At 41.0% G+C, this 16,167-nt stretch overlaps 1 protein-coding gene across 5 annotated transcripts in view; it reads left to right on the top strand.

Annotated features, from left to right (window-relative positions):
- Gm26650 (predicted gene, 26650) overlaps nucleotides 1–16,167 on the top strand; it is a 180,548-nt gene that overhangs the window by 12,140 nt on the left and 152,241 nt on the right. Inside the window, exons 3-4 of one of the 5 annotated variants that reach the window (XR_003950941.1) lie at nucleotides 11,254–11,371; nucleotides 12,023–12,111. The exons of the other annotated variants lie outside the window; for them this stretch is intronic. The gene's annotated coding sequence lies outside the window, so the exon portion shown is untranslated. Of the gene's footprint in view, nucleotides 1–11,253; nucleotides 11,372–12,022; nucleotides 12,112–16,167 lie in introns of those variants that run through there. 5 annotated transcript variants of the gene reach the window in all.

The following is a 16,167-nucleotide window of genomic DNA, read 5'->3' as shown; positions in this document are numbered from 1 at the left end:
TCTAAGGCAGTAGACAAGAAAGGAGCAATGGTAAAATCTGTTCGCAAACGTTGACAGACCAAGTGGCACCAGATCACTTCTGCTGTAGTCTGAGCAATCAGCACCAATGCTCATGATGATTAAGTACAAAGACTCACCATAAACTCACAATACCTAGCATATGACAGAAGCTAACACCTGTCAAGACCTCTTGAAATGTGTGCTGTGAGATCACACTCTAGTACCCTTATCCCCTGACTCCATGCGACAGGCTCTGCTTTTTATTTGGAGGAAGGGGATCAGAATACTTCCCACACAGTACATATACCTACTAACCAGGCATCAGTTCTGTCTCTTAGAAGAATATATAAAAATTAGTCTGGGGATGAGAATATGATTGAGGCACAACCTCATGTGATCTGACAAATACTGGGGATGATGTTATGGTGTCAAAACAGAAAACAGAACTGGGCGTAATGCTTACACGTTCTTCAAATCACTGTTGCTATAATGATCCAGAATTGCATGCAGTTCATTCCTCTCATAGGTCATAATCTGAGGGTGAAATGGCAGTTTATCTGCCTTGTTCATCTCTGTATCCCGATCACTGGGGAAGAGCAGTGCAGATGATGCCTTCAAGATAGTCCTTTTAGGTAGAGTAGAGAAAAATAAGAGAGACCAGGAGAGACGATGCTAAGTCCCATGGAAAAGCCTGTGGAAAAGGAATGCATAAAACCTAAAGAAATGAAGGCAGGTCTACTCAGAAGAGGACAGGCCACAGAAGCAACAGAGCTTCTGGGACAGGGTCCTACAGGCCTACATCTGCAGCCAGGAGGTGGAGCTGACCCTCAGTCCTCCGAGCACCTTCCCTCCCAGAGGAGAGCTTGCCTCCAGGGAGTGCTTTAACCCCAGGACTCTCTCCCGAGCTAGTATCTCACCGGCAAGAATTCACTCGGACAACCGGATCCTTCTATGGCAAAGCTTTTATTGCTTCCACATAAGGAAGACCCCGAACCCGGAAAATGGTGCTGCTTATATAGCCCGCAGCGTGACGGTTCAGCACCTGATGTGGCGTGACAGCACCTGATTAGTTGCTCGCCCATCACCCCATTACTACGCCCCGAGATGGGCAGTGACTGGGCGTGAATTTACTCTTGCACTTGCGCATAAGGCTTGTTTACTAGTTAGGCTCAGTGGAAGCCGGCGCCATCTTATAATGGCGATTGCTAATGGCACGGCTCTCCACATTTCCCCCTTTTTATTTTATTAAAATTTGAGGCTGGTCTAGGCCTCTGCAGTCATGTCCATCTGCTGTGGTTACTGTCTTAGGTCATTCCTCCAATGTCACAGCCTTTCCTGTCATAGGTTAACCCTATCACCACCGGGTCCCATGTCTTAGGTTGGTCTGTACATGAGGAAAGTTGCCCATCTCTGGATAAGAAGTTAGACTCAGCCGGGCATGGTGGTGCACACTTTTAATCCCAGCACTGGAGAGGCAGAGGCAGGCCGATTTCTGAGTTGGAGGCCAGCCTGGTCTACAAATTGAGTTCCAGGACAGCCAGAGCTATATAGAAAAACCCTGTCTCGAAACCACAACCACCACCCCAAAAGAAGAAGTTAGACTCCAGAAAACCAAAGAACCCCATTAAAAATGGGGTACAGAGCTAAACAATAATTCTCAACTGAGGAATACTGAATGGCTGAGACACCTAAAAAATGTTCAACATCCTTAATCATCAGGGAAATGCAAATCAAAACAACCGTAGATTCCACCTCAGGTCAGAATGGCTAAGATCAAAATTTCAGTTGACAGCAGATGCTGGCAAGGTTGTGGAGAAAGAGGAACACTCCTCCATTGTTGGTGGGATTGCAAGCTTGTACAACCACTCTGGAAATCAGTTTGGTAGTTCCTCAGAAAATTGGACATAGTACTACCAGAGGATCCAGCAATATTACTCCTGGGCATATACCCAGAAGACGCTCCAACTTGTAACAAGGTCACATGCTCCACTATGTTCATAGCAGCCTTATTTATAATATCCAGAAGCTGGAAAGAACCTAGATGTCCCTCAACAGAGTAATGGATATAGAAAATGTGGTACATTTACAAAGCTATTAAAAACAATGAATTTATGAAGTTCTTAGGCAAATGGATGGATCTGGAGGACATCTTCCTAAGTGTGGTAACCCAATCACAAAGAGCACACATGATATGTACTTACTGATAAGTGGATATTAGCCCAGATGATCAGAGTACCCAAAATACAATTTGCAAAACACATGAAACTCAAGAAGAAGGAAGACCAAAGCGTGGTTCCCCAATGAATGAGCTAGAGGAAGTATCCAGGAGCTGAATGTGTTTGCAGCCCCATAGGAAGAACAACAATATGAACTAACCAGTAACCCCAGAGCTCCCTGGGACTAAACCACCAATCAAAGAAAGCTCACGGTGGGTCTCATGGCTCTAGCTGCATATGTAGCAGAGAATGGCCTAGTCGGTCATCAATGGGAGGAGAGGCCCTGGGTCCTTTGATGGTTCTATGCCCCAGAATAGGGGAATGCCAGGGCAAAGAAGGAGGAAGGTTATCTTGGGGATCAGGGGCAGGGGGGGATAGGGGATTTTTAGAGAGGATACTAGGAAAGGGAATAACATTTGAAATTTAATAAAGAAAATATCTAATAATAAAAAAGAAGTTGCATAGTGGGGAAAAACCCTAAAGAAACACCGAAAGACAAGGGCAGCATGCTTCAAGCTGGAGCCTATGAGGCTGATTTCTTCCCAGGAACTCACAGCTACAGAGCCCCAAAACTAGAAGACATATCTCCAGACCATTTACTTCAGGAAGATTGTCATCCATCCCTTGCTCAGGACTTTCTGTGCCAACCACAGAACTCTTGTTTCTTGCTGTTTTACTCTGACAGCAAAGGCTGGATTCCTTCTGCCTCTCTCTGCTCTTGTTAGGCTCTCCATTCTCTCTCTGAAGCAGCTTGTTCAGTCTGGCCTACATATTTATGGGTAACCTTATGTGCAACAAACAAATGCCCCAGAATAGTTGACGGCATCACAACACTGGTGGCATCACAGAGGATGCTAAGGCTCTCCAGGATACAAGACAATGTCCAGTGAAGGAGCTGTTAGGGTCATCACCAGGAGCCTACACGTAGTTAGCTTTTCCACAATTTAACATACCTTTCCACAGGCCTTCCCCGAGACCCAGAAAAAGTCTTTAGCATCCCCTTCTACCAAAAAAGTGTGAAATCTCTGCTACATTAGAATCATGTCATTACTTCATGTGGGAAGGTGGACACTCACTTTTCCCACACAGCCCAGCTCTTGCCCTCCTTAATTCCTCTAATCAGGATGATGAGAAAAGTTGCTAGGAAGTTGGATCAGGATAATGCATATCAAAAGCCAGTCACCTGACATATACAAGGACAAAAGGAAGATCCTCAGGGCCCGTAAAATGTGTCAGGGTGGGGGGGGGGCCTGTGTGTGACAAAGATGTGTCACATAAGATGGAGATTTCCCTCAAAGCTTCAACAGAATAAATTCCAATCGTTATGATGTTAGAAAAGGTGGGCTCAGCCAGTGACAGGTCAGGCTGGAGATACCTAAGGACTGGCAGACACAAGCTTAGCCCTCTGATACAAGGAGCAAACACTGGCAGAAAGAGTGATGGTCCAAACCTGCATTTGAATTTGAGGAAAGATGCCTGGCTAGAGAGAGGTCAGGCATTCAGAACTATAAAGTGTCATTGGCAGGTTTGATATCACACTGGTAGACAGTGCGATGTAAAGGGTTAGAACCTCTGGCTTTGACCAGGGGATTTTTTTTTTCTCCTTGTCATTTGTGACAACAAAGCTCTTTATCATCTCCACTTTCCAATAGCTCTCTGGTTTATTAGAAACTTTTTAATCTATGAGGGAATTTAAGGTTCAATTTCCAAGCACTGCTAGAAGTGGCTCTTTCCATTCTGAGGTTCATAGTAAGGAAGATAAGAAAAAAAAGGATGACGAGAATTTAGAATTGTTTGATACAGAGCCAGCAGGATGAATCCTCTGAAATGAACAAGCATCTGGAGAAGATTCTAGGACTATATACTCTTTGAGTGGGTGTTCAAAGGAAATCACATACATAGTGATGAGAATTTCCCCAAAATCCTCATCAGAACTCACTACAGCTTTGAGGATGTTAGTGAAGTTATGATAAGCTACTCATAGGTCTAGCTGGATCCATGTGAGTCCTGAATCAGCCCAAGTGATCCCCTCAGCCATCAGAAGCAAACAATCCCAGGAAGAGTATGTTGGCCCATATGTTGAATCAAGGAGCTGAGGACAGAGTAGTAGCAAGTAAGATATCAGCCTGAGCTATGTAGAAACAACATGAGCTGGAAACACACACACACTCACACTCACACTCACTCACACTAAACCCTCAGCCACAGAGGTGAACATGATATAGATCACTGCTATGGTGCTACACCCAGCAAAGAAATGCCAAATACCTTGGCACAGACCCATTTGTGGCAATTCCTATGTTCTTAAAAATGTGCTGTTGCTAGCTTTAGATACACTATCTATCAGAAGAACATGAGAATGTCAGGCAAGAAGCTAGCAAGTGGAACCACTCTGGGATATTGTAGCATACATCCTTTCTAAACTATATACAATGTTTCTCCTTGAGAGTTGCTGTAAAGAGGAGTCAACACATGGACAGTTTGGAATGCATTTTCTTCAGATCTCTGTGCTTTTCCCCCAAAATCATTTCCCTTAGGAGGATGTCAACTCTTATTTAAAGTAGTGTCTTGTAGAGATAACACCTTGAGGCCACACTGGAATTTAGAAGCAAGTTATGTGCTTAAACTGGTCTGAACTGTGTCTTTATGAACATAAAAGGATGAGAGGATAGGAACTCACACACACACACACACACACACACACACACACACACACACACACACTCACAGTGGGAGAGGACAAGATAGAGAGGGACAGAGAGAAACAGGGAGACAGAGACAGAATCTGAGAGCCCCTCTTCTAGTTAAATGAGAAGCTGTGTGAAAAACAAAACAAGCAGTAGTGCAAAAGCAGGAAAAAGAGAAAAAGAAACACTGTTCAAACTTCCAACCAGCTGCAGAGATTCGGAGGCCTTAGAACCTCAGCTCAGGTCTAGGGAACATGAGCAGCAGAACAAATGAAGATTTGGGAAGAAAAATGGATACTTTGAATCCATGTGTCTCTTCTGTCTTACATGTGGGTCATAGCTATGGAGTTCCAGACAAATGTGTTTAATATGAAGGGCCTGTAAAGTCCAGAAAGCAGTAATGGGACTATAAAGGGGAAGAAAAAAAAAAGAGACAGATCTCAAGGTAAGTGGGAGGGCAGAATATATGTTCTATGAAAGCAGATGGGGAGGAGCCTGCAAGTGGAAATTTTTTTCCCATTACATTGTGAAATTTTCTTATTCATTCAAGTGGGTATACAGTGTTAACATCATACAGTGACATTAACATCTGCCCAATCAGGCCCCCACCTCTCTGTATCCGTTCTCCACACAGATTTTCTGATTCTCCCTCTTTTAGTTCCAAGCCATTCTTTCCCTTGAGCATTCCACACCTTCCCTGCCCACTCCATCCACACTGGTGCCTTAGCTTAAAGCTAGCTGTCCTGCATATTGCTCTGATTTTAGCTGCCTTGACACCTGTACAGGCAGGTGCTGCTCCCAACAGCCCATCTGAGTTTCATATGCCTGTAACATGTCTTCACTTCCTCACAACACCACAGTCTGAGTCTATGATAAGTTATGTAATTATGGGTGCAAGAACTTATGGGTCGAAACTCCAAGATGCACTGAAGGAAGAAGGGAGCAGAATGTCTAATCCTCCTGACTATATAAGAAGAAAACCCAATTAAATTATACAAAAATGACATTTGCCTCATATGTGTAACTGTATGTCCCTCAGAACAGACTTGTGTCAATTCCTTGTAATGTTGCAAGACATTTTCTTTTTCTTTTTCTTTTTTCTGTTTTTTTTTCCATTTCCAAATTTTTTTAATTAGGTATTTTCTTCATTTACATTTCAATTGCTATCCCAAAAGTCCCCCACCCCCACTTCCATACCCACCCCATCCCACTTCATGGCCCTGGCATTCCCCTGTACTGAGACATATAAAGTTTGCAAGACCAAGGGGTCTCTCTTCCCAGTGATGGCTGACTAGACCATCTTCTGTTACATATGCAGCTAGAGACACAAGCCCTGGGGTTACTGGTTAGTCTTCCACTAGCAGCCTTTGGATGAAGACATATAACTCTCAGCTCCTCCTGCGCCATGCCTACCTGGATACTGCCATGCTCCCACCTTGATGATAATGGACTGATCCTCTGAACCCATAAGCCAGCCCCAATTAAATGTTGTTTTTTATAAGACTTGCCTTGGTCATGGTGTCTGTTCACAGCAATAAAACCTTAACTAAGACAACAGTTCCACCTACAGGGTTGCAGACCCCTTCAGCTCCTTGGGTACTTTCTCTAGCTCCTCCATTGGGGGCCCTATGTTCTATCCAATAGCTGACTTTTAGCATCCACTTCTGTGTTTGCCAGGCACCGGTATAGCCTCACAAGAGACAGCTATATCAGGGTTCTTTCAGCAAAATCTTGCTGGTGTATGCAATGATGTCACCGTTTGGAGGCTGATTGTGGGATGGATCGCCGGGTATGGCAGTCTCTAGATCATCCATCCTTTCGTCTTAGCTCAAAACTTTGTCTTTGTAACTTCTTCCATGGGTGTTTTGTTCCCAATTCTAAGAAGGGGCAAAGTATCCACACTTTGGTCTTCCTTCTTCTTGAGTTTCATGTGTTTTGCAATTTGTAACTTGTATCTTGGGTATTCTAAGTTTCTGGGCTAATATCCACTTATCAGTGAGTACATATCATGTGAGTTCTTTTGTGATTGGGTTACCTCACTCAGGATGATGCCCTCTAGGTCCATCCATTTGCCTAGGAATTTCATTAATTCATTATTTTTAATAGCTGAGTAGTGCTCCATTGTGTAAATGTACCACATTTTCTGTATCCATTCCTCTGTTGAAGGGCATCTGGGTTTTTTCCAGCTTCTGGCTATTATAAATAAGGCTGCTATGAACATAGTGGAGCATGTGTCCTTATTACCAGTTGGAACATCTTCTGGATATATGCCCAGAAGAGGTATTGCGGGATCCTCCTGTAATACTATGTCCAATTTTCTGAGAAACCACCAGACTGATTTCCAGAGTGGCTGTACAAGCTTGCAATCCCACCAACAATGGAGGATTGTTCCTCTTTCTCCAGTGTTGTTTTGATTTGCATTTCCCTGATGATTAAGGATGTTGAGCATTTTTTTTCAGGTGCTTCTCAGCCATTTGGTATTCCTCAGGTGAGAATTCTTTGTTTAGTTTTGAGCCCCATTTTTAATGGGGTTATTTGATCTTCTGGAGTCCACCTTCTTGAGTTCTTTAGATATACATTGGATATTAGTCCCCTATCTGATTTAGGGGCAAGTGGAAATTTTTAAACAGTGCAGAGGGGTAAGTGATAACCAAGACTAAGCAGAGAAGAAAAAGCTCCATGGAACCATACTGTGCTTTAATTCATGTAATAACTGTTTGAGGGTCCAGTTAAATGGTACAATGGGTAAATGTGCCACTCGCCAAACATGATTACTTGAGTTTGATCTTGGGTCCACATGGTAGAAGAACCAAATCCTGAAATAATCCTCCAGCCTCAGCACTTGTTGACCCTGCAAGTTACTACCTGCCTGTAAAGATATGCTTCTCAGTGCTACATAGCATGATTATTGTAGGCGCTATTAACTGCTTTGTATATGGATTTGAAAAGTTAGCAAGCAATGCCTCACCAGTGATTTAGATTAAGAGCTGGTGACTGAGGAAATCTGTGGTTGTGGTGATTGAATATGAGAATCTCTCTAATTCTAAAAGATTGGAACTTTTGCTGGATATCAATTGTACATGTATTCTAATGATTAAGAAGAAATAGAAGTTACTGTAAACTCTGACTTTCATTTTGTAAATTTCTATACTTGCATACATTTTATATGTCTGTATACTAAAAATTTATGCAAATCACAAACTAGAAATAAAATATCAATGTTTTTTAAGAGAATTCAGATACAATCCCTTTGGATTGCATTTTGCTCAATGAGCTGCAAAGTCAGTACCTCAAAGGCATAGGAATAAAAAGAAGGATGCAACTTTTAGAATAAGTATAACCTTCTCAAGCATAACCAGTATTAACCCATGAAGGCTGACATTCTCCTGTTGGAATAAGTGCTTTAACAGTGAGCTGCATCTTCAACTCTAAAATCTAATGCCATTTTCAACCACTATTAGCAAATTTATAGTACTTCAATAGAAATCCATACTAACCATATTAAGAAACACTAGCATCTCTCTTTTGATCAACAGCAAAGGGTTGTAAATTCTAATAATTATAGATGCAAAGTGACATGAAAACTAAAGGTGGATCCCTAGCACACTAATGCACATGTGTGCTTCATCTACAAGGACCAGTCTATAACTCTGGCTCCAAATACACAAGGTTCAGCTCCTTAAGAGCAACTGCAAATGTAGATTGTTGAAGAAGTTTCTGGAAGTTTGGCTAATGGTTTAATTTGTGGAAACAACTAAGTGAGATACAGTCTTGACTGCCTTCAGTCCGTTCTATCTGTTTCCAACTGGTTATGATACAAAGAAAGCATTTATTTAACTTTTTCTTTGTTAGTATCATATTTTTAGTAAAAAGCTAGAATACATGATGGGGTTAAAGCAACCTATGGAGTTATACTAGTTGTTAATGTATTTACTATTTATATTCAATTCTCTCAGATTTTTAAAAGAATAATTGATTCCACAATCAGTAAAGTTAAGTTCCTAACATATCTTACTGCTGTTATTACTGTTTGTCAACAGTGTGGCTCTCACTGTGGAGCTCTGTCAGACTGATAATGTTTGGGCCCATGAAATTAATAGACATGCTGAGATAGGATACTACCTACATCAATTAAAAGAAAACAAAGCACACAAAATAATTATTTGATAATATTCTCATTGTCTTTCTGACCAAAGACCTGAATAAAAATACAGGATCTGGCGGGCAGTGGTGGTGCACACCTTTAATCCCAGCACGTGGGAGGCAGAGACAGGCGAATTTCTGAGTTCGAGGTGAATTCCAGGTCAGCCAGGGCCATACAGAGAAACCCTGTCTCGAAAAACAAAACAAGCAAGCAAACAAAAACAAAAACAAAAACAAAATACAGGATCTGGAAGTATTTGAGGGGCCAGGGTCCACTCATTAAGTGACCACCCATTAGAAGATTTCAACAGCTCTTAGAAATGTCAGGAAATGACTAAGAGCTATAAGGAAAAGAGTGTTGCACTCTAAAGCAAATATCTATGGATTGCGTTATTCATTTTAACTTTTCAAATTTAGGGTAGGGAATGACTGATAAAGGCGAGTTATGCAGAATGGTAGAGTTGCAACAAATAAGGCCTCATTACTAAAATTTCTACTCTTCCAAAGATGCCTTAAGTAGCTGAGATCTGGGAGGTCACATACTACAATAACTGTGCTTTATATCTAGTTGTGTCAGAGCATGGAGGAATATTTTTGGGTGACTATTTAAATATAAATGTGTTCAGGCTGCAGTAGACTTCATGAACTGCTTCTTTCACTTAGCATTGTTTTCAAGATTGATCCATGTTACAGATGTATCAATTCTTTGTCTACTATATTTTTTTATAACCTGCTGGGGGAAAGCCTTCAACAGTCTCACCCACCCATGAACCTTGTGAACCTTGTTAATTATGAACATGATAAGATAGTTCCATAGTCCCGTACATAATTTTAGACCCATTAGTAAACAGGTGGTAAAATATGTACATCTGCATATATATATAATGGATTTAAATGGAGTTACTCTATACTGACAAGAAAGTTTCTCACCCAAAAATTTATCTAGTAAAAATGTCCCATAGATACAATCCCTTCAAAAATATGGAATAATCCCATGGCTCATGGTTAGCCTCCAAAACTCAATGTTAAGGTCCTTTTGCTGAAGACATTATATCCTTGAGTCATAGGACATGGAGAACTCAATCTGGTACTAACCTGCAAGGTTCATCCCTGCCTGATAACATTCACAATATTAGGATATGGCCTTCATGCTAACAGTGAGAAAATAATCAACCATTTCCTCAACAGTGAACCCTGTGATCAACAATGTTCCTCAGCCAGCAAATCACGATCCCAAGTGAAACAGTAGTGTGAATGTTATGGGAATAACCAACCCTTTCCACACTAGATTCAGAGTTCCACATTTATTTGTTGTTGATGTTGACTGGGCTAAATATGTATGTGTAGGACATAGCCCCTAGGGGAGATCTGGCTACTATTTGCCCACTGTAAATAAATAGTATTAATTTGTCTTCTAAGTTTCATTTCTAGACACATAAAATAGTATAGCTCTAGGTAATCATCAGAAAAGAGTCTCTGTCAGTCAAATCTGTTTTTCCCTTGGGCATATCCAGGCACCATTGTACCCCAGGCTTGACTGGAAAGAATGATGAGTAGCCAGTTAGGATACCAAGATCTTGGTTGGTGTAAGTGTGGGAGAAATAGTCTTCTCTTGAGACGGTTTTCAGTGAAACAGATCTCCTTAAATTGGAGTGAACATGTAGGTAGGGGCTTTCAGGGTAACTGCATTATTCTCCAGTGCAAATGTGCTGTGAATGTTTCATTTGCATGAAGAACTCCATGTGTTGGCTGGTCCTGTCATAATAGAGTGAAAGGAAGTTTAACCTGTAATCTAGTCACCAGAGTAAATGATTACCTCAAGGGTGGTGGAGGTAGGTGTTGTAAGTGAGCTGGAACATGCAGGCTCAGACAAGGAGGACACAATGCTCCTAGTGTTGTATTCAGGATATTTTCAGGGATTGGACATGTTTCAAACTCACTCTTGTGTCAGACTTTCTCTGTAAGTTGTACACCTTTCTGGTCCTATACTTCTCCTAACAGTGTATAACAGTTATTAGAGTCCTAAAAGACCACTTGATCAATGTACAGAGAATATGGGTCTGTGGAGTTCTCAGCTTACATGACCCGGCTATATCACAACCTCATACTACAAGGCTATGGAGTTATGGCAGAAAAAGGTAGAGGAAATTTTTGAGATGCAGAGGTAAGGATGTCCAAACCAAAACAGTATTTATCTGTTATGATAGGGCTGCTGCACACATTACTTCATAGCAATTGTAACTGCATGCCCAAAAGGTGAGCAAGATCTGGGCAATGAACTTCTCAGCATTAACAAGGGAGAGGCTCATGCAGGACCATCCTTAGGTAAGGACTTGCTGGCAAGTGGTGGCTGCTGAGGAGAAGAGAGCCAGTTTTCTTTGGGGATACATCCCTGAGAGGCTACTCATGCTCCAGTAGATTTTGCTAATTCTATCCATGCTAAGTGGGCTCTGTTATCTTCTTTAAAAATACATAGTGTGTAAAGGAATAGTGGTTACAGATAGGAACGAATTGAGGGAAGTAAAGTGTGGTGTTTTAGATGAAAATGTATCATGTGATTGTAAATAACATTTTGAAACATTAAAATAAATACAAAAGAAGTAGACATGCTCTCCTCAACGATAAAGACAGAACAACAGACACAGAACTTAATGACTGTTAGAGCTATGAAGAATTACTAGGACCCAAAACTTCCCCAATTCAGGATTTCAGTACAATTTACCACCTGATCCTAATTAGGATGAGATACCAGCTGATAGTGTGGAGTAATTCCAAGATGAGGTGGTTGGAATAGGCATGGCCTGCATGGACTTGTGTGTTTGAATGCTTGACCCATTGAGAATGGCTCTACTAAGAGGTGTGGTCTTGTTGCACTAGGTGTAGCCTTGTTAGAGGAAGTGTGTAATTGGTAGAGGGCTTCAAGGTCTGATATATGCTCAAGCCTAGTATAACCCAATCTCTTTCTGCTACTTGCAGATCAAAATTTAGAGCTCTCAGGTCCTCCAGCTCGATTTCTGCCTGCACACTGCCATGCTCCCCACCATGATGATAATGGACTAAACTTCTGCACTGTAAACCAGCCTCAATAAAATTTTTCTTTCTAAGAATTATTGTGGTCATGCGTCACTTGACAACAATGGAAATCCTAAGACAAGAGACAAGATTTAGGACATTGTCTTCAGTTTCTCATATTAAATTTGAAGTACCCAGTGGACTTGGAAGAAAAAACCAATTCGATAAATTAGGTGGGAGTGGCCATAATTGGAAAAAGTATATGCATCAAGAAAGTGACTCTTTGCAAAATACACTAAAAATACAAACCTACATAGAAGTTTGAACTACCTCATTGAAAACAAAAGAGCTAAAAATGTCCTGGTATCTATCCAGTTATCCAGTAATATAGGACTCTCCAATATAATCACATGCTGTTTCATAGTCACATGATTCACTTATTTGAATTATGGGAACCACTGCCCCTTTGGTTTATTACATTCAGTAAGCAAGGTCAAACATTGACTTTCTCTGCACTCAACTGCCCCTCCTTTCAACTTCCATGTCCTCTGCCCAACTCCTTATAACTGTACTCAAAACCCAGATATCCACCAACAAGTAGCCCACATGGAGGGAAGATTTGCTCGTGAGCAAGAAAGAATCTTGTCAGTTTACTGCCCAAGGCAGTGGTAAGCTTACTGAGTCCTCAGTTCTCCCTATGTGTAGGGAAATGTGTCATGAAAGAATGTTGTCAACTGTGTTGATCTAGGTTGTTATCCAAACAGATGACAACCAAATGCATAAGATTCCAACCCCAGTACAGTGCTAAAGCAGAATGACTCCATCACACGCACAAGAGTAACATGTGGACGAAGATAATTTGTGTCAGAGATGACAACAGTCCCACATTCCTCCCGTTACTCATTTGTTCCTCCATAAAGAAAATTACTGGAGACTCCGGTTTCACCGCTGGACTGAAATGTCCAGTCCTGAGAAAGTATTTGTAGAGGGCATGTTTGACCTCTTTGAAGAGCAGATGCTCCCAATGTTCAGCTACTTCTCCAGAAGGTCACAAGCAGAGATTGACTGAAAGAATCCATATTATAGTATCAGCCTAATGAGGAACTTACTTTTCTCCACAGGTCAGCAAGCCAAGACAGTGTATTTTATACCAACAGAGATTGATGATTCAGGGCAAAATATAACAATGCTTGAAAAAGCTCTATGTTTACCAGGCAATATGCACATTGCAGGTTGGAGCTACTAATCATTTGGCTGAGCTATTTCATATACTACCCTGAAGCTCAACAGCTATGTATGTTGTTGCTAGATCAATGAACATCAGCTGAAAGACGTGTACAGATAGTACAATGCAAAATTATCCAGAGGCAGGGTGACACCCTATATACAAGGCAGAATCTTGGGCTTCCAGCCCCATTCATTATGATGAGATCCAGCTGAGTATAAAGGAAAACTATATGAGGATCACTTATGGATCATGTGACAGCACAACTACTAGACAGAAACAGCAAACTGCACTCGGTCAGCATAGCTGGAGGTTGCTATTAATATTTTGACTGAAGCTTAGGATGTAGAAAGCATAACCCTGAGATGACTAAAGCTGTCATGACAATGATAATTTGAGTTATTGGGAAAATTATGACTTCCTGAGTTTTGTGATAGCAGAAACAGATCATAAGGACCCTACAAATTATTTTCCATGCATTCCTGATTTCCAGCAGAGAGAACCATAACTGATGTTACAGGGTTTGTTTTAAAACTGAAGGTGATGGCGATTGATAAAATTTGGGGATGATAATGTGAAGCTTGTTTGATCAAGACAGGACATATTATCGTTCAAGATGTGTGGTCATAAATCATGAAGCATGAATTACTGTGAACATGTAGATGCTGACACATATCTGATAGATTTGTAACTTGCTCTGCACTGTGGGTGGCAGAACAGAATTTATCCATGATATGAGTGTATCTTCCAAGACTGAGTGAGTTAAAGCCAATGCCACAGAGAGGATTCAATATTCCTACTTCATTCTTCATAAAGCCCTCAGTGAAGGAATGATGGTGACATTTTAGAATATCAGAGGGAAGATCTGAAAACAGTATATGAACTTCAAAAGAACATTGCAGAGACTTCACCTGACTCAGAATAGATTCTTTTTGTCTTCAGGTTTGCAATTTTTGTGACTTAGAGTTGGATTAGGTGATTACTTGAAAAAAGAGCTATGAGCTTCCTGGACAAAACATCAATGTTACATAGACTGCTAGAAATTGTGTGTATTATTGGTGCATATCAAGATGAAGTTTCAGAACTTTTATCTATTGAGACCTGAAAATATTTGAGGTGGAGAAATTTTGTGGCCCAGGTAGACAGGGAAAGAAAGCAGATGCTAACCACAGTGTGTGTGTGTGTGTGTGTGTGTGTGTGTGTGTGTGTGTGTGTGTGTGTGTGTGTGTGTGTGTGATTTCCCCTATAGTTAAGGCTAAACCAGTCAGGGCATTGGAGAAATGATCCAGAGCTGCTGTGCAGAAAGATAGATTCTAAGAGGATTGTTCTGGCCAAAAAGTTCCTTTTCCAATGAAAGCAGTGATTCAGTGAGCTCATGTCCCTGGAGTTCCCTGACATCAGCAAGTTGCCATCATCAGAACCCCCTTAGCAAATGCTCTCAACAGAACATTCTTTGAATCAGTGGCCAAAGTGGTGTTCCCCTGACAGCCAGAAGACCAGGGCCACCAATCTGATCTGCTTGTAGAAGTTACTCTCTAACTGACTTGCAAACATCAGCAGCTTCATAGCTCTCCATGCAGCAACATTTCCTTTGAAACCTTCAAAACCACTACAAGAACAAACCTGAGAGCTGAGATTGACCTGAATTAATCTTGTGGTGAAAAAATAAATAGAGTGGAGTGCTTCCTCCATCTCTGGTCCACGAAGAGATCAGCAAGCATCTTTAAAAGTGAACATGCAATCCAAAATGAAACCCCAGGAAAGAAATCAGTAGAAACAATTTGTCCTTAGTTAGGAACTCTTTCTTGAATGACTGGAGGACTATTCTGGATGTTGGCTGGTCTATTTATTCAGCTGTGAAGATGCGATATTTAATGGCAGTAGTTGATAGATGAGAGGTGTCATTCAATGTTTCAAAAGATTTTTAATCTAAAAATTAAGAACATAGGCAAACCCAAGAATGAGGTGATATATCTTTTAAATTGATTCTTACTGTATCATAATGTCATGTGTTGGGTTGGTTATTTATTGTGGTGCATTGGTTGTGGCTGTGTATCTTGCCGTGGTATCTTTTTCAAATATAAAAGCTGAAAGACTTCTTCAGTACAATCTACAGCAACAAAAACCTCCAGAAAAGTGGCTGGAGACTCAGTGGTGGAGAATTTGCCTGCCCAACATGTACAAGGCCCCAGACTCTAGCCTCAGCAAAACAAACAACATCAATAACAACAAGCCAACAACAAATGAACCATACAAACTACACAGCATTGGGCTGTAGAGAGAGACAGTTTACTGTTACAGAAACGGTAGTTAACACCTCGGGTACCTATTACTGCCATGAGATCCAAAACACACAAAGATAATAATCAAAATATGTTTCTGAATACAATTTAATGTTTGTTATAATATTAACCGACAAGTAATATACAAATTTGGTAGATACCAGGGAAATCAATACATGTTCTTCTCTTTCCTTCCCTCTACCAAAAGAATTATGACAAGAGAGAGAGAGAGAGAGAGAGAGAGAGAGAGAGAGAGAGAGAGAGAGAGAGAGAGAGACAGAGAGAACACATCAGCTTTTAGGTTTTTTTGTTTTTGTTTTTGTTTTTTCCATGTTCCTCTGGGTCAGGCCAACCTGAAACTCACTGTACGCTGAGGATGAATTTCTGCTTCCCACATGTCTACCTGTAGAGTTCTGAGATTACAGACACGAGTCACAACCTACCTTACACAGTGCTAGGGATTGAAACAAGGGCTTTGTATATACTAGCTAGGTAAACACTCCACCAACGGTGCTACATCCCAACCTGTAAAATGCCACATTTTACAGAAAGAAAAAGAAAAGGAAAGGAAAGGAAAGGAAAGGAAAGGAAAGGAAAGGAAA

This window comes from Mus musculus, chromosome 14, assembly GCF_000001635.26.
Source record: "Mus musculus strain C57BL/6J chromosome 14, GRCm38.p6 C57BL/6J".
NCBI lineage: Eukaryota > Metazoa > Chordata > Mammalia > Rodentia > Muridae > Mus > Mus musculus.
Note: the sequence above shows the minus strand (reverse complement) of the source record. Positions and strands in the feature narration are given on the sequence as shown.